This window comes from Armigeres subalbatus, chromosome 3, assembly GCF_024139115.2.
Source record: "Armigeres subalbatus isolate Guangzhou_Male chromosome 3, GZ_Asu_2, whole genome shotgun sequence".
NCBI lineage: Eukaryota > Metazoa > Arthropoda > Insecta > Diptera > Culicidae > Armigeres > Armigeres subalbatus.
In genome coordinates this window covers 221,494,667-221,517,797 of record NC_085141.1, presented here as the reverse complement: position 1 = coordinate 221,517,797, position 23,131 = coordinate 221,494,667, and the positions used below count along the sequence as shown (strand labels likewise).

The following is a 23,131-nucleotide window of genomic DNA, read 5'->3' as shown; positions in this document are numbered from 1 at the left end:
ATTACAACCATTTACGACTGAACAACTTTGTATTTAGTTCATGGTTAGTATATGTAAGTTTCTGATAATGTGCAAAGATTCGTGCAATTTGGTTGGAATGCATCCCAGTAATAACGTCGTGGGCAGGAATAAGACCTTCTACCTAAAAGATGCTTGAACGAGAGCCTAAATTTAAAAACGATGAAGGTTCTAAGCTTTATATTCTTATTTTAAATTTGGAAAGATCCATGATTGTCTAATTAAAAATCATTACGGGTCCCCTTCTGCCGTATTTTGTATTACGCAAACTGGTCAACTTTTGGTTAGACTGTTTCTTTTTGCCAGCATGATTGTCTCTTAGCCGAAAGTTTGGAGAACTAAAATGCTTTTGAGTTTTTTGGGAACTGATGATTTTTCTTGTCAAATTTTTCAATTATCTACAGAATTTTTAAACTACTTCCAGCTTACTCTAGCGTGGTTTTTTATTTAAAGCATCCTATTTAATGTATTCAGTACCTATGTATCTCTTGTTAGGCTACAGCGCAGTTGCACCTATACCAGCGTATTGTACAGCTTGATAATCGTCTACCTTGAGCAATGTTCCTACAGTATCTCCGAATATTTATGATACACAGGTCCGACTGGGTTGGCGACATGTAACCATGGACCGAGCCGAATGGAGAAGAATCGTATATACCGCACAGGCCACTTCTGAATAAATATAAATATAGGTCTGGCTGGGACCTACATCACCGCGTGCGTTTGAATGCAACAAGGCCGCTGTGTTTAGCTAAGCCCAGGAGCACAAGCGACCGTTTTAGATCCTTTAATTGTAAGTGCAATGTGCAATGACTTTGCAAACGCTCTCCCTGCTTCAATAATCCATCTAAGATCAAAACGAGGTTGACACTTTGTTTGCAATCCGAGTATTTCAACCACGTTCAAAAAATTTCTGACAGTTTTTTTTCACTAAATCGTGTTCTGCCTTCAAATCCGTACAAACTGCATAAATTTGACCACCAGAGTTCGTGGAACGAACAAACAGCGAAACAAACTCTGTTAAATTCATTCTACAGATCGCTCTGGGTAGAAGCCGTGCTTTGCAGTACAGATATGGGTTTTAATAGACCTGTGCAGCGGTTCATCAAATTCACTCACCCGATGGATTTTGACATTTGAGCGGGTCGTCTTCTCGAACAAAAGTTCATTCTGTGTTCATTATGCGACCCGCTCAAACGTCATAATTTCTTGGGGGAGTTCATTTTGCGTTAGTCTATGGCACTGAGTACGAAACTCGAGGCGAAATCCATCGAGGACGACGTCTGGGTTTCCTTCGAACAAGTTTGGGCATCCATCGCGCCCAAAAACAGTCTACATACCTCCAGGTCGTAGGTACTCGGGACCTGCAACTCATTCGATACACATTGTCGGTCAGTTCGTACCGTGTCGAGCAGGCTCCTTGTGACGAAATGGTGATATTGGCTGTCTTGCGGGCGTTGCTTGAACTCCGATTCATAGTGGTTTCCTCTGTCCAAATTATGCGCTCTCCACTACCTCTACTTGGAGCCCTCATTCTATCCAGGCCCCGATGGGGTTCCGGCTTCATTACTCTTTTTCTTCTTCTTGTGATGTATTATGGGACCGGTGACAGCGACCATATGCCCAGTGGGTTTTGTGTTTGTACGTTTTGTTGATGCCTGTGCGGTCGGGCATCAGGTGCTTTGGGCACAAGCTCATGAGGTTGTTTATAAATCCAATTTCACCTTTCTCAAAAAGTGAACGACGTCTCGGAAAGTTTACAAGTCTTGTGTTTTGAATATATCAATCAGCGTCCAGAATTTTCCTTCGAAATCGAATTCCGAGCGAGTCAGGGCGTATTTGTTGCAGTGCAGTATAACAGGTCAGGCAGAAGTCTCATTCGGGGTCCTGAATTATTTTCATTTTTGCCAGCCAGTTGTTTGCGTAGCTGTGTCCAGCTATCAATCGATTTAGAGTCCGGACTTCATGGTTATTAAGCTGTTTATTTTTGTACCAAGAGCCGTCACTGTAGTGTGGTTGTATGGAGAAAAAGTGTTTACCCTTTTCTTCCGCATACGTGGTATTCCAGTGGTTCGTATTGTTTTTACGATTTTGGTTAAAGATGTTGAATGCGTCGTGCTTAAATATTCCATTTTCCAGAACATCCTCGGAGTTTGCGCTGGCCTTGGCCAACTCGTCCGCTATGTATATTTGATTCCGATATGACTCGGATCCAGTGCGTGGTTACCTTCAGAGATGTTGCTATTTCGATTATGTCCTGTATCATCGAGCTGCGTTTGATGTCCATCTGTACCGCTTCTATTATCTGGCAGGATGAAAGTGAGTCAGTGAACAGTACGGCTCCTACGATGTGTTCGTCCTTCAGATGATTCAGTGCCCCTAGGATGGCGAACAATTCAGCCGTCGTTATGCAGGTTTCCAGTTCAAGTTTTAGGCTGATCCTGCGGTTGGTGAATTCACAGAAAACTCCTATCCCACAGGACTCTTCAATCTTCGAAGCGTCTGTGTAAATGTTGGGTCGATTTTTGCTGATAGGGCCCTCCTTAGCCGTGCGGTAAGACGCGCAGCTACAAAGCAAGACCAGACTCCCCTGGGCATAAAAATATCATCGTGTTAGCCTCATGATATACGAATGCAAAAATGGTAACTTGGCTCAGAAACCTCGCAGTTAATAACTGTGTAAGTGCTTAATGAACACTAAGCTGCGGGGCGGCTAGATCCCAATGTGAGGATGTAATTACAATAAGAAGAAGAAGAAGAAGAAGAAGTTTTGCTCGTACATAAATCTCGCTTTTCAAAAGGACCTAAGTAACATTTTTTTCATAAATTAATTTGAATAGCGCAATCAACAGAACAACATGAAAGCTATTTGCAGTATTCAAATTAATTCATGAAAAAAATGTTACTTAGGTCCTTTTGAAAAGTCAAGCGGGAAATGATTGTTTCAGGACTCGGAGGTCGCAGTTTTATTTGGTTGGCGCTCCTTCTATCAACGTCGTTTGGATGCCTAGCTTATGCTGTTGGTCTATTTTGGTATCTGTGGTAATCGCATCAAAAATGGACTGGTGTTTTAAATAATATTAGTGTGAGCTTTTCTATCGCGGTGTCCTGTCCCCTTAGCTGGATAAGCTGTTCGGCTACTACACTGTTATTTAGGAAGTGCTTTGCAATTTCTTTGCTCGTGATTTGCTGTCTCCTACCAAAGCTGCCTACGTATATCTGGAAGTGGTTTTTGAACATTTTGTTATTTTTCGCCAACATTGGTTGATTATTACCTGAAGTTTTTCTCGGTTGGGTTTACTCGCATTTCCAAACGCAGTGCATCCATACTCGACGATGCTTCGTATTATACAAAAGTCCCATGGTCTACGGGTGGCTACCGTGTTTGATTTTCGATATCACGGAGAAAAATATGTGGTAGAATCAACCTGATTCTGCTTCAAATCAACAATATTTTTGCATTGATTTATGAATAACCATATTTTTGGTTGATACAACCACAAATAGGGTTGAATCAACCATACGCGATAGTTGATTCAACTATCGGATATATTTGTTTCAACCATGCTTTTCAGCTGTCACTGTCAAATGTTACATCAGAAAACAACTATTTTTATGGTTGTTTTTCGAAAATGCTACAAAACTACTATATCGACACTACGATGACATCATCAAAATAGGAAAATGTGACAGAAGCAGAATCGAACTAGTTACAAGGGGAGTAAGAGTCATCCACCTTACCTCTGCTCCATACTTACTTCTTGTAGACAGAATGATTTATGTTGATCAGTTTCTACAGGTTTTTCATATTACGAAATAGTTGCCAGAACAACGATATTATTATTGTTTCAATCATGCGATGCAGGATTGAAACAACAATAATGTTTAATTGAAAGAAGCAATGAATCATCGTTGAAAGAACAATGTTGAAGATTGAAACAACAATATGCACGTAGTTTGGTGCAACAATCGAAATAGTTGTTTCAATCTTGCAAGATTCTTCTGCGTGATAACTTTTAGCATATTGAATCGTTCTTGAATCTTCCAGCAGAGTTCGTGAATGTTAGTTTCGAAGCTGTTTGTACAATCGAGGTAAATTCCTAAGTGTTTGTAGTTTATCACTGTTTCGATAGTTTTGCCTCCGATTTTCAAAACCAATTCCACATCAGTGGGCTTGAAAAGCATTGCCTTAGATTTTTCGGGATTTATTGCAAGATTTAACTCTCGGGCTTTTTCGTCAAACCTGTCGAGGTAAGTTAGCACTTTTGCTTTGTCGTTATTATTAGGCTAAAGTCATCGGCATATTGGACCAGAACGACCTCCGCGTCTTCGGTGTTGTGTAGTCCGATGATATATGTATTAAAAAGGGTCGGAGAAAGGACGTCCCCTTGTGATAGTCCATTGCTAATAACTCTTCTGATGTGGTCTTCTCCGTTTCTGATGATTACGACTCGATTACGCAGAAATCCGGATATCCAGCATATGTACTCATGGGGTATTCTAAAGTCTTGCATAATTTGTTGAAGTGTTTCCGTGCGGACGGTATGAAATGCATTGCTCAGGTCCAGGAACACTGCGATGTGATGTATGTGCTACAGGTGTTCGTAGATTGTCCTTTGCGGAACCCAAAAGACAATTTGGGTAATAATTCCTGTCTGTCGATGATCTTGTTTAGTCCGTCAAGAACTGCTGTGTTGATAGTTTTCGTCAGGGTGGGTACTAGCGCTATTGGTCTGTTTCCGGCTGCAGCAGTATTGTCCTTACCCGATGATCTGGAAGACTTCCTTGTCTTCAGTAGCGGTTGAGGTCGATCAGGATAAGTTTTGTCACCTCCGGTTTCAGCGATTTGATCATGTCGTATGTATGTGATGCGGTCAGCTCCAGGTGCTGACGATTTCTTACGGCTGAGGATGTTGTCCCATTTACCTTGGTCGATTACGTCGTAGTTGGATACCAGTGAACAACTGCTTGCTTACTACAGGTGGACATCGCTTGGTCCTAGATGAAGGTCCATGAATTCCTTCGCTAATTCCGGACTGGCCTGTATTATGTTGTTGCGTGTACTTGTTCTCTTCCCGACAAGGCGACGTATTTTTGTCCACAGCTCGGATGAGCTAGTCTGTGGATCCACTTCCTCGGCGAATTTGTTTATACTTTCTTTTATGTTTTATTTCTACTTCTTGAGGAAAATGGCAGAACATCGTTTGAGGTTGATCAAATTTCCCAAGGTGCTGTGTTGGTTGAATGCCGCTAGTGCCTTCTGTTTCGTATTCCATGCAGCCTTCACTTCATTGTTCATAGTGCTTGGGTTCGAATAGGTTGACTTTTTTGTTCTTTTTATTACACAGCCCCTACCTCGAGAGGTCACTAATGCCAAGAATCGAGTCCGAATCCATTTCAGTCAGGTCTGCGAGGATTCTTTTCTTGGTGTAAATGAAGTTCTTTTTATTTGGTATTCCGGCGTTCCATTTTATTTCGATTACTAAATGATGGCTTTCGATTGACTACTCTAGCACTGTCCAAGTACAGTCTAGTAGCAGGTTGCTGGATGCCAGTTTGAGATCGATGGCAGACGCGTTTTTATTCAGCTGTTGCGGCCGAAAAGTGGGGCCACCGTCGTTTAGTAGGATGAGATCTGATGAGTTGATTTCTTGCAGTGCGGTCGTTCCTCGTGGAGTCGTTTTGTAGTTTCCCCATTGCGTATGATGGCAGTTGAAGTCCCCACCAAGCCTCATTACTAAAGAAACACCTCGTCTCCCCGCTCTTTTTGCTTCGAAGCATTTTCCAGCTTCCTATGTCAATCGGTTTGTTTCTATCATGTTAGAAAGAGGCGCAAATGTTCCCAGTCTACAAAAAGGGCAGCAAGCGTGACGTCAATAATTACCCCCCCTTTTGCTGCATGCGTTGACGCCGGCATTCTTCTCTTCCGACATCGAGTTCTGATGGTCATCTGCAGCAAAGCCGCAGAATTTAGGATACCTCTACTCGGCGAGGCTGATCGGATCATATGAAATGTTGCCGGCACCGGTTGCGCGGGTCCACTGGCCCGGATCGAGAAGCTGGCTAATGCATCCTACCAGGAGGATAGACCATGCCATTGCCACCCGGTTCAGAAGTGGTGAAAACACTGACGAATTAAGAAGATCTGTTCTAGAACTGTTAGGAACACGGCGCCGGAACCATGAGATCCGGTACACCGATGAATCCGTCTTCAGTCGCGGGGTCGGTTTTGGACCCGGTTTAAATAGATCAGAGAGTCTAGCCAGTCAATGCTGAGTGCAACATCTTTTTGGCTGAAACTGCTGTCATTTTTGTCGCTGCTACGGTCCCGTCTAACAAGTTGATTGCAATCCTCATGGATTCAGCCAGTGTCGTCGCCGCCCTCCAGAGTAACACTTCAAAACCATGGATCCAAGGATCCCTAACCATTGTGGCATCAGGGGTAATGTATATGCCGATGCCCTTGCAAACGTTGGACATGAAATCCTTCCCTACGTCCGCTTCGTCCCGCTGGCCGAGGTAAAAAACTACTCACTACCGTTAACTAAGATGAAAGGCACTACCTTTTCTCAAGATTGCGGACCGGTTGGTGCCTTTCTCGTGCAAAAAAAAAAATACACTCGGGTCACATTTTACGTGGATTTCGGGATTTACGCGGTTTTCTTAAAGCGGATTTTCTAAAAAAAAATTTTATGCGGTTTTTCAAAAAGGTCGGAGTACTCGTAAAAATTGTAAAAAAAAGATTTTTAATCGATTTTTGAAAAAAAGTAGCTTTTTACGCGGATTTACGATTTTACGCGGTTTGAAAAAAAAAATTTTAAGTCTTTTTCAAGGGAAAAAATTTAGAATATTTTGTTGGGAGAGTAATGGTTTCATTGGTATGTAATGATCATTTATATAACTTGAGGTAATATGGGTTTTTATCAATCGAGATCGATGAATGAATACAAATCAAAACTCGATATTTGACGGCATTTTTGAATCCAAGATGGCCGACCAAAATTCAAGTTTGAAGCAGTTTCGTGATGATCTCAGCAATAAAATCATGCAATATGAGCGTCCATTGTGGACGTGCAATGAAACCATGCAATATACAAAGCTATAACATACTACCGCGGATTTGCTCGTTCAGTTGCAAAAATCGCGAATGCTTTAAATGTTGTCGCAAAAAATGCGGAATTATTTTTACGCTATGTATTTGGTTTTAACTTCAATCAGTTTTGCGCGTCATACCATTTTTATAGCAATGATATAAATAGTAAGGACACTGGACTTCAATTCGAAACATGCATACCTACATATATCTGAAATTTTTCTACTAAGTATTAATATAAATGTATTATGTACATAGTATGTTATATTGATATGTAATAATTGGAGTAATTGTGTGAAGTGTGATGTCTGTGTGTATGTGTGTGTGTGTGTGTCTGTGCGCACCCGCCAAAAAAAAAAGTCACTCATTTTTCAGGCACTTATCCTTAATCGATTTACTCGCAACAAGTTGCATTCAACGCAGAATACTCTCCCATTGTTTCCTATTGAAAATTGGCCAGATCGGACTATGGGCTCAATAGTAATGGCCAAAATACTATTTTTATACTGCACGAGAAAGGCACCATCACCGCTAGGTGGATTAATCAGGGTTTTTTTTTAGATAAAACTCAAATTCTACGATCAATTTGATACCGCCATCGAGGGAACAATATGTCAAATTGGGGTCACTGTTTCAACAACTTAGGCTTTGGTCCGATTCTTGAATTAAAATTGAAATAAACTTAAAAGTGACAGTTCGGAAATTATGAAATCCCCCGCTCATAATAATAACTGGTGCTACCCAACAAGACCAACAAAACATCTATCAAAAATGATTCAATCAGAGTGTAAAATAATCGAAAATTTTTAGTGAAGTCCATTTTTCTTCATTTATCAGTTCACTTCCGACACATTCATAGTCGGCTCTGGACAGTCAATATTCAGTTGAATATTAGTCATTGAATATTTATGCACATTTTACAAATTGATAAATTATCTGAAATCCGAACACGTTTCAAATGAGTAAAGTGATTTATCACACAGGACTGAATCCAATTTTCATCCGCGAGGCACTTTCAGCGGTAAACATCAACATAAACAATGCTAATTTTTTTCCTGCACATAGTAAACACATTCAGTGACAGTCGAATGAATGAGTTCGTGCAGTAGTCGTCTGACTATGTCATTCTATGTTTTGAATATTCATGCGATGTCTGACAAAATTCGGACCGAAGTTGCTTCATGAAGATGAATATTTTAAGCTCTGGATTCAATATCTGTCAAAAGTATTCTTGCTCTGCGAGCAGGGTTATTTGGAAATTATTCAACTGTCATTTTTTAAGTTTAATTTGATTTTAATTCGCGAATCGGACCAAAGCCTTAATTTTTTTTAGTAGCAAGAAAATTAATAAATTATAAGAGTCCTTTTTGAACGATTTTGTTATCAACCTTTTAGCTGTCAGTAACAGTAATGACTTATTCTTAACCTATCGTCACACACGATGGCGGTATTTGAATCAATCTTTGTTTTTACTAATTTTCAAATAAATATAAACATAACAAATAATAGGGTAACCGGCGGTAATGTTGGCCCTGAATGTAACATTGGCTCATCACGCAAATTAATCAATATTTCGGCGATAATACGTCGATTTGTAGAGAGATATTAACCACTGCTTCTTTAGAAAAGTGTATCAAACATATATCTGCTTCATAACTCTAGATTTATACACTTCTTCAACTATTAAAAGCAATTATCTTGCGTGAAAAATCACTTTGACTCGGTTTTTTTAGCAGCCATGTTTCGTTGACTTATGCAGGCTGGCTGTGTTAGAGTTTTTCTTTTGCCCAATAAAAGAAAGCGGGTGCGTGGTAATCGTCGGCTTCGCTGACGATATTACGTTGGAGGTCTACGGCGAATCGATCGAAGCGGTGGAGTGAACTGTAGCCCACTCGATCGCAATTGTGGAGGAGTGGATGAGTTCCAGGAAGTTAGAACTGGATCACCACAAGACTGAGGTGGTTGTTGTTAACAACCGAAAGTCGGAGCAACAAGCGGTGATAAGAGCAGGCAACTGCACGGTCACCTCTGAACGCTCCATCAAACTTTTGGGGGTAATGATCGACGATAAGCGCATCTTTGGTAGCCACGTCAATTACGTCTGCAAGCGTGCCTCCACAGCTATAGTGGCATTGTCCCGGATGATGTCCAATAGCTCTGCGGTTTATGCCAGCAAGCGCAAGCTTCTGGCTAGCGTTGCTCTGTCCATACTGTGGTATGGAGGGCCAGCTCGGGGCACGGCCCTGCGTATTAACTGCTACAGAACGAAGTTAGAAAGTACGTATAGGCTCATGTGCCTAAGAGTTGCGAGCGCGTACCGTACCGTGTCACACGATGCACTTTGCGTCATCACTGGTATGATGCGGTGAAGACATAGAGTGCTTCGAAATGCGCGGCACGAGAGGCATCCGTAGGACTGTCAGGTTGGCCTCAATGGTCAAATGGCAGCGTGCGTGGGACAGTTCCACTAAGGGTAGATGGACACATAGGTTGATACCGGAGATAGGTACGTGGGTCAAGAGGCGCCATGGGTAAATCACTTTCCACCTGACCCAGGTCCTTACAGGCCATGGTTGCTTCAGACAGTATCTACACCGGTTCGGACACTAGAGGAAACGGCGGAACACGTGTTGTTCGTGTGCCCGCGTTTTCGCACAATGTGTGTGTGTAAAGATGAAGTTGGCTGGAACGCCGTTTTATCGGCTATCGTCCAAATCGTCTCGGAGCTACACAGAAGGTGGCGCGTGGACTCGAGGAATGGCTAGTTCAGGCGCAAATAAGAGGTGGTCCAAGGGTTCGGAGTCGGCTTCATGGGTCATACCGGTGCCCTGTGGTCGAACTCGATCCTTTTATCGAACAAGTGGCCGCGTGAAGAACAACATGGTATCGTCGCTTTCGCGGCGTCGGTCAACCGGGCGGGTTCCGAGCCCGAGGACGGAAAGGGGTCCTCGTCAAGGCTGTGGCAGGCGTAGGCACCGCGTCGACAAGTCCCTCTGTGTGCTGGCGAATAGACCCTATCGCAGAAAGGTCAATTTGGGGTGCACGCGGCATCATCATTTTTGATACCAGTCGTGCAGAGGGAAGCAGGCGCGAAGTCGATCCTACCCACCTTCCGAGTACATAGGGCGTGGTAAGGCCACCTGGAAAGCCGGCAACGCGCTGGCACGATACCATGGTGTTCTTCTAAAAAAGCGAGTTACGATGTTCGGTGCTGCAAGGACACGCAGCTAACCTCGAGGGTGCGTTGTGCACTGGCCCCCCTTTGAAGCATTACTTTCTGTTTGTACCGAAGGGACTATGGGCTTGGCGGCAATGGAAACGGTTTAGCGGGTCGGGGATGTAGTCCTGCCTCCCTCGATGATCCCTAACCCCGCACTTCCTGGTCAACCCAGGATGTCTGTTGAGCAGATTCCCCCTCCATTGTTTAGGAAGAAAAAAAAAAACACGGACAGACAGACATTTGTTCAGCTCATCGAGCTGAGTCGAATGGTATATAACACTATGGGTCTCCAGGACTTCTATTAAAAGTTCGAATTTGGAGTGAAATGATAGCCTTTCGGTACAACTTAGTTGTACGAGAAAGGCAAAAACAAATTATTTACTTGGCAGTCATTTAGCCCCTGGTGGCGGAATTAAGATCGACATGGGAGCGCGAATCAAGAAGGCTCTAAATATTTGGGAATCTATAATCAGATCAGTCAACGCACCGAAATCCAGATATTTAACTCAAACGTGAAATCTGTGTTGTTGTCCGTGTGGACTTGGTGTGTATCAGCAAATATATCGCAGAAGCTGCACGTATTCATCAATCAATGTCTACGTTTTATAATTCGGAGCCAGTGGCCTTACAACTGGATCCCGAATGTTGGGCTCCATCGACGATGCCATCAAAAACCGCTATCAACAGAAATTCGAGAGTGTTAACATAACAGAAGAGCGGAGACGAAATCCGTAAGCAAGCGCTGGATTTGAATCTCGGGGTTTGCAGAACCCCTAAGTAGTAAGAGTTAGTCCGACGGACAGCTGTTATAAAATTTTAACATTGATGAAATAAGACAATACATACATGGAATAGCAACCAACCGTTCTAGCTCTCCGAGAAACTTGGTATGCAAATCGATGGGTTTGCAATTCGACTCCACCTCACGATTATCCTGGTCAGTATAACTATGAACTCCTAACGGTGATTCAATGTTCTCCAATAGGAGCCATTCAAAAATATGTTTTATTATCAACATTTTTTAAATATTTGCCAGTGATAAAAAAAATGTTTACGCAGCTAGAACTTAATGGGTCACTAGAGCGATATTTTGATCTAGTTTGATATCAAAGCCGAACGGAAAAAAACTTGTTGATTCATCCACACATTCGCATGGGTTACATTTGCCGTTGTGTCGACGGTGTCGTTGCATGCATGATGAATTCATATCGTTAACGAAAAGCACACCAAATGAAGTGATTATTAAATCAATAGCAGTCAAAAAACGACGTTCGCCTTGATTCGACAAGAAACTGTGACCCGTAACCGTAACAGCGCGTACGTCGGGCTGGTTCGCTGAATCAAAAATAGAACAGAATACAAATTGTAATGCCGATAGCGATATGATACACCCAAAAAACAAAAAAAAAACTCTGTGCTACCCCAAAAAGCCTCTTATTGACAAGCCAAGAAAAAGAAACGATGATCCATTGATGAGAACTAGCGCATCCTTTTTGTTTGCGCTATTGGTACGTCAGTCCAACGTGCTTCAGTTGGAATAGGCGAAGCAGTGTTGTATTTGTATCGCGAACAACCATCGAATGCTTATTTGCTATGATGGGTTCCGTTTTAATGCAAAACAGGCAGAAAATATCACATGTTGGGTTGCGTATTATGGTATGAAAGTAGGAAAAGGAACCACACCCCATATCTATTTTATTCCGCTGTTGATTGTTCGCTGTTCTGAGTCAGCTTTTTGTAATCTTCTATTCAGTACCTCGTTGAGACATTCGATCGCAATTAATTGCTTTTGAGCCGCTATCCATTGTGTTGATATTTTCATATTCAACCAATTCTCTGTGAAACCATGATTTTTTTTTCGAGATTTCAATTTTGTATTTTTTGATTTCTCTGAAATTTTGCATATACATTCTTTGTGATCAAAAAACATAATTCGCATCATTGGGTTGCCATTTTGACTGTAGCCTAACTTTTGACAAGGGCTTAAGCAAAACCACCCTGAACACTTTAAAAAAATAAACTTGAAAACGGCTTGTCCGATCGTTTTGATGTCTTGGGCAAAGTTTTAGGCAATCAATGGGACTATGTAAAAAAATATAAACTGTGAAAAAAAAATGTTCAAACATTGAAAATGAAACTTAAAAGTCGATTTTCTCAAAAACGAATTTCTCAATTTTTTTCATTTTTGCCTTTCTCGTACAACAAAGTTGTACCGAAAGGCTATCATTTCACTCCGAAAACGAACTTTTTATAGAAGCCTTTGAGACCCATAGTATTATATACCAATCGACTCAGCTCGACGAGCTGAGCACATGTCTGTCTGTCCGTGTGTATGTGTGTGTGTATGTGTGTGCACAAAAGCTATAAAAAACATTAGACAACTTTTCGTATAGTAATCCTTAACCGATTTTCTCGCAACAAGTTTTATTCGACAGGGGACAAAGCCTCGTTGATCACTATTGAATTTTATAACGATCGGTCATTGCGTTTAAAAGTTATGAAGAAAATTGTACATCGGACCATATAAACCCCATATAAGGTTGGTGTCTCAACTAAATGCGAGAAAGGCACCACCAACGCTAGGTGGATTGATCTGGGTTTTGATAGGGGGAATGACGGCTTTGGCAGGTTTTGTTCTATTATTGGCAGGGGGTTTTTTATGACTGACTAGGCTTAAATTTGGCCTAAACATTCTTTGCATATCAAAGAATATTGTGGCCAAATTTCATAAAATTCGGTCGACAAAAACCCCCCTGCCAATAATAGAACAAAACCTGCCAAAGCCGTCTTTCCCCCTATGTTGTAGCAGATAATATATGTATTTTTTTTTTCACTATAAACCATAATGGAGAAATTATGGACAAAAAAGTAATTAAGAAAATTATTTTGAGCTTTTTAGTCGAGTCAAGTACGAGACACTGAAGACGGCCTTACTGTTGAGGTCGAAATACGTATCTGTCAAGATACAATTAAGTGGTGGAATTCAATGGGATTGTACAAACTCGTCTTATGACAAGGGAAAAAAGTAATATTTTTTTAAAACTAGTTGGTTTTTTAAAAATGGTGGAAATATTTTTTTTATCAATTCAGTTCAGTCAAAGTTAATTGCCTATTTCCGGGGATTAAACCAACACTGATCTTCATATGCTACTATTATTCAGGCTTTAAGGAATACTTATTAATTTTCAGAACAGCCTACATCATGGATTCATAGAAGTACTAACTGGAATTTTGTCAAAGTCTCTCATCCAGTAATTTCAACAGTATGTTTTTCGAATTCTATGATGGTTTCATGAATCAATTATTATTATTATTGAAACATACATTACATACAAATACTAAAGGTAAATTTTTGAAGTGCGTTTCTCTGAATTATGAACTGCTTTATGTTTTTGATAAAAATTATAGTATTGAAACCATAAAATGTAAAAAATGATACATTCTATGAATTGAAACCATATTTTCATCATATTTTCATACCTGGAATTTTTCGAAAAATGGTGTGGAAAGTCAGGGAATTTCATTTTCAAATTTGAGTCGACACCCTACTCGTGCAAGAACTGCCGGAGGAATTTCTGGAGGATTTCCAGGGTAATTTATTGATTAACTTCCCAACGAACTTGTGGAGGAACTTCCTGAGGAATTCGTTGAGAAACTTTTGGAGAAATTTTGGCGCTAAAAACTAGTTCACGCCGCTGCGCCGCCGCCGCCGATCACCAACGGCGTGATGCCGCCACAGGTAAAATTTCAATCGGCGCACAGGTCTACCCTCAAGCTCTTCTTTGAAAATATCTTTCCTTTACTAATTGAAAAACCCCCTGGAATTTCTCAAAAAAAATTATCTAGAAATAATTTAGAAAATCCTCCGGAAATTCTTTCAGAAATTCATTCAAATTGTCTCGTTTAGGTATTCCTTTAAAATTTCCTTACGGAATTCTTTCAGATTTTCCTTTAGGAATTCTATCAGATATTCCTTCAAGGATTCAGTGGAACATTTCTTTTTCTTTAAAAACTCTTTGAAGAATCATTTATAATTTTCTTTGAAAATTTCTCATGAAATAATTATTGAAGAGATTCCTAAAAGATTTTCCAGAAGAAATTATTAGAAAATATTCCGAAGGAATTCCAAAATGAATTTTCGAATGAATTCCTCATTTACAATGGAAGTTCTGACGGATTTTCCAAAAGATTTTCTAAAAGGATTTCCGAAGAAATATCTAAAGGAGCTTTGGAATGGATTCCCAAAAGAATTTTCGATGGAACTATTGAAGGCATATTTGATGGAATTCCTTGAGGAATTTGCGGGAGAATTACTGTAGAAATGTAAGAATGTCAAAAATTTCTTCCGAAATTCTTACTGAAATTCCTTCAGGTTTAGAAAATTATTCGGATTTTCTTTTGGAAAATCCTAGAATTTCCTTTCGAGAAATGGATTTTCCATAGGTACGGAATTTCCAACGGAGTTGGAGTTTCCAGAGCTTACCTGAAGCATTCGGCAGAATTTCAGAAATGATTTCCGAAGGATTTTTTGAAACAATTTCTAACATAATTTCTAAAGGAAATTATAAAGGAAATTCTGCATTTTTTTTAATGTAATTTAAAGAAGAATTCTTTAAGGAATTACATTACCTAAGGTTTGTCTTAATGAATTTTCGAAGGAATTTCTGGACTAATATCCGAAGTAGTTTTCGGTGGAGTTTTGGAATGCATTTCTGTTAGAATGCACCAAAGATTTTCTGAATGATTTTCCTTAAGAATCCCCTAAGGTTTTTTCGAAAAAGTCTGGAGGATTCCCCGTTAGAATTCCTGGATGAATTTCTAAGATAACACCTAAACGATTTATCCAAGTAATTCCAAGAGAAGTTTTTGAAGGAACTACAGAAAGAAATTTTAATTATTTTAAAAAAATCCTGGAGTATTTCCCAGTAAATTACTTAACAGATGATAAAATACAATGACTTGAAAGAACCAAGAATGAATTTGAGCATTCAATGTTATCAAATATTCATAGTTTCAAAATTATTGTGACAGTCACCTTTAGAGAGAACAACGTTTTTACTGATTTTTCATTTTACTGATTAACCTGTCCTGTTGTTATAATCAAATGAAAACCACTTCAATATTTTAAAAAAATCCTATATGTAATTTTCAAACTTGTTTATACTTTGTCTCGCTTAATTTTTTTTTTAGTTCATACCAATTTCAGTTATCTAGGTCGTCGCTCCTGCTCGGATTAGAACTAAATCCAAATGTCGCACATGTTGAGGTAGGCCTTTAATCCTACGCCTACCTCCCCTGGTGTTTTGATCCTAAATAGCACGTATTATTGAATTGCAACGTTTTGAAATTTTCTACATTTCTCGGGTACTTATTCAAAAGGACGTATGTGATTTTTTAAACAAAGATTCAAACGTCGTTTTGTCCAATCTGATAGCACTCCCACGCAAACCATCACCACAGACAGGTAGGGGAAGCCTTTGGCTACCTGTTAGTGGTGTCGGTTTGCGTGGGAGAGCCATCAGATTGGACAAATCGACGTTGGAATCTTTGTTTACAAAATCACATACGTCCTTTTGAATAAGTACCCGAGATTTTATAAATTGAAATTGTAGAGTTTATTGGACACGCTTTTCCTAATTCTGGAAGCCATAAAACCAGACATGGGCTCAATTATTCTCATACGATAATGATTGGAATTAGCAATTGATAACTTCTTCTTCTTCTTCATTGGCATTACATCTCCCACTGGGACATTTCCGCCCCGCAGCACTTCCACAGTTATTAATTGCGAGGTTTCTAAGCCAAGTTACCATTTCTGCATTCGTTTATCATGAGGCTAACATGATGATACTTTTATGCTCAGGGAAATCGAGACGATTTTCAATCCGAAAATTGCCTAGACCGGCACCGGAAATCGAACCCAGCCACCCCCAGCAGTTTTGCTTTGTAGCCGCGCATCTTACCGCACGGCTAAAGAGGGCCCCTCAATTGATAACTTCTCAGGTGTGAAAAGTAGGCGGGTTGTCGTTTGCGATAACTTTTCAAATTTTGGAATCAATTGATAATAAACACAACACAATTATCATCTAAATGTAAACATTATCAAAACCAAATTTAATGTCAACAATGAAGTTCAAAAAGGGGGGTCCCATAGCGTAGTTGGCTACACGTTCGCCTTACAAGCGGATGGTCATGGGTTTGATTCCCAGCCCCTCCACCAAACCCTCGTCAGTCGCCGGATCCACAGCCCATACGGTGGCGTTTTGGGGTACGCGCCTTACCGTCACGGCTGCCTGATGACGACTGACAACTTGTTCTTCTCGGATGCATTCCTCCAACGTTACCAGGATAAATGGCAACCAAACAATGCAACGATCATTGGATACACACAACGGGCACAATAGACTGTCAACGACAACAATAATAAGTAATGGAAATCCTAAAATAGATTCTGTGTGAATTCTGTATAGCAGAATATCACAGTAGATCTAGGCACGGTAGCGGTTAAGTAACACAGAGTGCCTAACAAATAAAGAAAGGAATAAAAACAAAAAAAAAATAGAATGATATGGAAATGCTAATATCATCTTCCAAACTCAGACGTACATGTTTATGATAGAATTAGAGGCGAAAGTATAGAATTGATAGTTCCGTTTAGGATACGGCAGGCATGAAGAATGTTTTTATAGAAGTCGATTTGAAAGCGAGCGGAGGGCAATAACATATCACACGACCTTCCTTCTGCCAAGCTCCCGTATGAAGGGGGAGGGAATAATATCAGTGTGGAAGCTGATATATCTCCCCTGGCAAAAAGAAGGTGGTTTGAATTGCTCATATGCCATCGCGTGCGGAAAGATTTTCTATCGACGAGTATTGTCTCCAAATTTCTAATATGACATCAGCATCAAGTTGAATAGGATTTTTATTGCACAGTTCTGTTTTCTCATTGCGTCCGAAAGAAAATAGGTTCAATATGATGTTTGGCATTGGGTTTTGATGTTATTTTTAGAAAAAGGTCAAAAAGTAACGGTAGATGCTTAAAATCGAGATATAATTATCGAGCGATTCTCACTCGCTAACGAGTTATTATCAATTGATTATTTGGATATATTAACGGGTTTGGTGGTCATATGGCTACCAATTCTGCCTCATACGCAGGAGGTCGTGATTTCAATGTATCTTTCCATATATTTCTCATGTTCTAGCAATCGCATGAACTGGAAATTGGCCTTCCTACCGTTTCCTAAACCAACAACTTGACTAGTTCTAACAGGGAACTGTTAGAATTCGAAATGAGCGAAAAAGCTCGTTTCGGCATCCAATTAGAGTACACCTCCCTTTCTTTACTATCACATTCAGATCAGATCCAATAAAATTCCGCATTAACTCGTGGCAAGTGCAGAGGTGTTATCGACTTGCAGTGGGCGAGAGATTGCATCATCAATTCCTTCCCATCTCCGATAGACCGTAAGGACGTGGCCAATGGCGTTATCGACTATTTAAATACTAGAGCTCTCGATTTCGTACGTTTTTTAATAGCATCGTTTCTGTTGATTTTTTCGCTGTAGTTTGTTTGGAGAAGACTTTAGATATGAAAAGGGCCTCTTTTTTGAGAAAATCTGTAAAATGATTAATTCACCTAAAAGTGAGATAAGAATTTTGCTTAACCATCGAAACCAGATATGAGCCCAGTGTCCCATACCTATGACTTATATAGTACGAGATATGTGACATTTTCTGTGGAAGGTTCCTGAAATCAGTTTTTTGAGCATAACTTTTTTTTCAATGTTTCAGGCATTTTTACCACCTTCTACAAAGTTGTTTGGCTAACAAAAACATACGTTTTTGTAGAACATTGCGAAGCTCTGAAATTGAAGAGTTTTTTGAGAAAATGTGTTTTTTCTAGGGGCCCAATCTCAAGGCGCTAAAAAAGAAAAGATCGAACAAATTGTTCTTTCTGTTTCTGACTTGTAATCCCAGATACCAATTGAAAACAAAAGATTGAAGCACATACAGCAAGAGTGGAGCGAACCAACTGCCCGACTTACTGACTGACTGGTGTGAATACATTTCGAACGACTTTCTTTGTTGTCTCCTATTCCAAGCATTGACGTCTGGTGCATGCCTGACGCACACGCATATTTGTTGGGATAGGTTGCCTATAATCTGCCTGGGTGCTGCAATGATTAATATCTCAACACTGGATGATGAGCGTAGAATCTGCAACGAATAGGACTATCTCGATAAATGGTACCAAACTACATTTTCAATTATCGAAAAAAAAAACTCATACATATCCAGCAAAAGACGGAACGATAAATGATCCTCCACTCCACTTCACTGATGAAGCGTGGGAGAAAGTGAAATGGTTTTGGTTTCTTGCGAAATATGTTCGTCTGCGTTGAATATATACGAGGGGCGTTTCGCTCAATTTCAAGGTCGTTCAACCAAAATTATATTGATGAGGGCACACGCTTGCAGTTTTCGGTGGATGATGTTCAAGCTCAATTGGATGCGATGTTTATTGATGTAAGATTAAACGATTGAAGTAGGTACGTTTCAGAACCTAAGTTACTTTTCTTTTACTTCTCTCATGTAAATAAATAATGAACAAAGGGAATAAATCCAATTTCGTGTATTTTACTATTGGTTGAATAACCCTCATTCATCCCCTTCTAGAAATGCACACAAATGCACGTAACTCAGATCCAAACACACCATTTAAAGCTTCCTTTAAATAGGGGAACTGTGCCGTTTTCCATCTCACTGAACGTATATTTATCTCATAGCGAAACAAAGAAATACAGCAACACTTTCGTCGCTTCTTTTTGCTAACATGCGTGCTCACTGCTGAAAAAATCACAAAATTAGGAAACAAATAAAATTCCTTCTCATTGCTTTGTTTTTTATGGGATTAATATCGGAGCTCTGAGATGAAGTCCAGGAGCGGGAACTCTGTTTTTTTTGCATTGAAGTTGATATATTTGAATAATTAAAAGCCAAACACTTGTGCACCTCCAAAATCCTTGCAATTGTTGCAATGCTGTATAAACTTATTTACTACTCGATTATCACTAGAAAGAGCAAATATAGTATTGACCCGATTTTGTCACTCTCCGATTTTGTCTACCCCCGATATTATTACGTTTTCAACCCGATTTTATTACGTCCCAATCAGGGTTTGTATCCAACAGAGAATGAAAAAATCTCTCACTTATCATCTCTGTACTGCCGGTGGACGCATAATTGTCCCATGTATATAGGAAATCCTAGCAAACATGGGGCAATTATGCGTCCACCGGAAGTGTATACAGGGTGTTCAATAAATTAGAATACACTTTCAAAAAATGTTTGAAAATTGAGATTAAATTATTTCTTTTCCCGGTTGCATTTCATTGGAAGTATGTATTATTTATAAGTAACGTTTGTATCCTTTCTTTTAGAATAACCTCTATTTTGTACTTCTTTACGAGCTCCAAACGTTTCTAAAATTCAACGCAAGCGGCACGCACGGTCTGCATGGGTATTTCGTTCCAGATTTTGAGAATTACGTCTTGAACTGGTCTAAGTTATTGACCTTGTATTCGTACAGCTTTAACTCAATAAAGGACCAAACAAAAAAGTTAAGAGGGTTCAAATCCGGGAAGCTGGGAGGTCGCAAAGTTTTGTCCAAAAAGTCGATGAAATTGTCCCCATATTAGGCTAAAATCGCAATTTCCGTGTATAAAGGGTTATCGTCCTATTGGAACACGTAGGGCTTATCTCCGTCTTAGCACCGGGCCACTGGGGGCATCAATCGTCCCGAAAACCTCAGTTTTGTAGTACCCCGCAATGATTTGGACTTTCAAAAATCAGAAGGGTTGTGTACAAGACACGACCGCTCGACGTAAACTACGTAAAACCTCTTAGTGCAATGAGAATCGTAATATCATATGAACATTAGGTTGAATACATGACACAATAGCGAATTTCAACCAAAAATTATTTTAAACTGTTTTCAGAACAAACATTTTTCTCAATCACCACCGACGACAATACAGATGTTAGTGGGACCGCTACCGGCGCAGCCATCGTCTCAAGTCAATTCAAAAAGCTGCTCTCACGCGCGTGTTTGCGGTTTTGCTTGAAATCATCGTGCGGTTGTCATCAGCATCGGCAGCGTTCAATAGAATTTGTTTAAATTTTTTAGTAGAACAGGTTTGTCGACAGCGAGTTAAAATGAGGAGAAAATAGCATTTACACAATTCTGCTGTCACCGACGACAGCCACTTAATGATTTTCCGCTTATTTGCTACATACGTCATCTTTGTGAATAATTTTATGCAACAACTACCCGTCGACGGGTAGACAAGACACGTCGACGACAGGACACGACTATGCTCAGGAAAAATGAAGCGGTGAGCCAAAAGGTGCGTGCGTTACAGCAATCTGATGTCCGTGTTGGGGATGCATGAACGGAGTTGGTTAGTTCTGAATCTTTTACCAGACGTGAAAGAACTAAAATTTTCAATAGTTTAACGTTGTTTCCGAAACTATTGATAATAAAATCTCGAAAATGTATCGAAAGATATAGTCGCTATTAACTTTTGAAATCTTACATGATTTCGTGACGGCTCCCAATTTGGAAATTTTCATTTGGCACCCTGTATCCGAGGCTTCCCCTTAGACGTAGTTTACGTCAAAATGCTGGCAAATTAATTATTTTGTGTAAAATGGTGATTCTGAAAAATCATAATCTTGAGAGAAAATTTCACTTGGCAACAACTGACGCCATCCATACGAATACATATTTGCAGCACCTACGATGCTGCTGAAATAACAAAACCGAATAATAAACCGAATAATTCTTGAAAGAATTTCACTGCCACTGAAGCCATCTCCCTCCGATGTGCGCTCGTGATTCTGCTACGGACGGCAGGCAACTTTATGGCGTCGCCAAGCGGTTAATTTTCAATTTTTTAGAATAAAATTCGCCTCGCCTCAATCTTCCTTTGTGTAGAATGGTGGCCCTGAGAAGAACCGATTAATTCCAAATATGTCGACGACGACCACATGATCCACGACACGAGCTGGAATTCGCTCGGCAACTCTGCCGATGATGGAACCGCTCTCCACGACATTTCAAATGAAATGCCTCGCGCGCGCGGGAGAGCAGTTTTCTTATAATCAATAAAGATGGCTCATTAGTCCCGCCTCTTTGTTGTCCGGTATGAATGAAAATATTATGTAACCGTCACAAACCCCCCAAAGGGGCGTGGCTACAGGTTCAACTTTATTGATTACAAGAAAGCAGCTCTTTCGCGCGCGCGAGCCATTTCGTTTGAGATGTCGCGAAGAGCAGACCGTGGTACCACCTTTGGCATCGGCGGAGCACCTACCGGAAATTTTATTCCCGGCGATGGTGTGGGTCGCGCGGTCGTCGTCATTAACATTAGCAGCGCTCAGTTTAAATTTTCTTGTATGAAGTAGGGGGAATGACGGGTTTGGCAGGTTTAGTTCTATTGTCAGGGGGTTTTTGTTGGCCAAATTTTATGAAATTTGGCCACAATATTTTTTGATATGCAAAGAATGTTTTGGCCAAATTTGAGCATAATTAGTTACAGAAAACCCACTGACAATAATAGAACAAAACCTGCCAAAGCCGTAATTTCCCCTACTAACGATTGGCTACCATCAATGAAAGTAGCTTTTATGTCACAACTTGAGGCGAGATGAATTTTGATCAAAGTAAAACTTAATTGCTTGGTGATGGCAGATTGTTTTCCGTCGATAGTAGAATCACGAGAGCACGATTCAGAGAAAGACTTATAATTTTGGTAGATAGTAATCCATGCGAAAACATTTTTGCAGCTTCTCCGTTTGACGCGCGCTCGTGATTCTACATACATACAGTGATTCTACATACATACAGAAAACATACGATGATTCAACTCATCCATGAGTTTTTAGGTGCTGAAATGCCACGCACGCGCGGAAGAGCAGTTTTCTTATAATCAATTAAGATGACTCATTAGTCCCGCCTCTCTGTTGCTGGTATGGCTGCAAATATTGTGTAACCGTCACACACCCCTCAAAGGGGCGTGGCTACAGGTTCAACTTTATTGATTACAAGAAAGCAGCTCTTCCGCGCGCGAGCCATTTCGTTCGAGAAGTCGCGGAGAGCAGACCGTGGTACCACCTTCGGCATCGGCGGAGCTCCTACCGGAAATTTTATTCCCGTCGATGGTGTGGGTCGCGCGGTCGTCGTCATCAACATTAGCAGCGCTCAGATTAAATTTTCTTGTCTGAAATAGGGGGAATGACGGCTTTGGCAGGTTTTGTTCTATTATTGTCAGGGGGGTTTTTGTTGACCAAATTTTATTAAATTTGGTCACAATATTTTTTGATATGCTATGATATGATATGATATTTGATATGAAGTACTAACGATCGGCTACCATCTTGGGAGCGTCCACAAATTATGTAACGCTTAGAGGGGGGAGGGGGGTTGGGCGAAGTGTGACGACCCATACATAATTTTTAGATGCTTCATACAAAAAGTGTGACATAGGGGGGAGGGAGGGTTGAAAATGCCTAATTTTTGCGTTCCGTAATTAAAGGATCTTCCCTTAAGGTGGCTCGGGGAGGCACTACACACCGTGTTATTTTTCCTATCTTTGGTCTTTTTCTAACATTGTCACCTCGTAATTTTGGAGTGGCGTATTTCGGTTTTCAGTTGTTTGATGTAACTGTAAATGTATCATCATGTAGATTTCGAGTAAGCACGCGCCGGTGATACTTTTTCAAAGTCATATTTGTTG

At 40.3% G+C, this 23,131-nt stretch overlaps 1 protein-coding gene across 4 annotated transcripts in view; it reads left to right on the top strand.

The window, feature by feature from the left end:
- Nucleotides 1–23,131, top strand: part of LOC134220102 (mediator of RNA polymerase II transcription subunit 12) — a 61,646-nt gene that overhangs the window by 1,300 nt on the left and 37,215 nt on the right. The window lies entirely within an intron of this gene.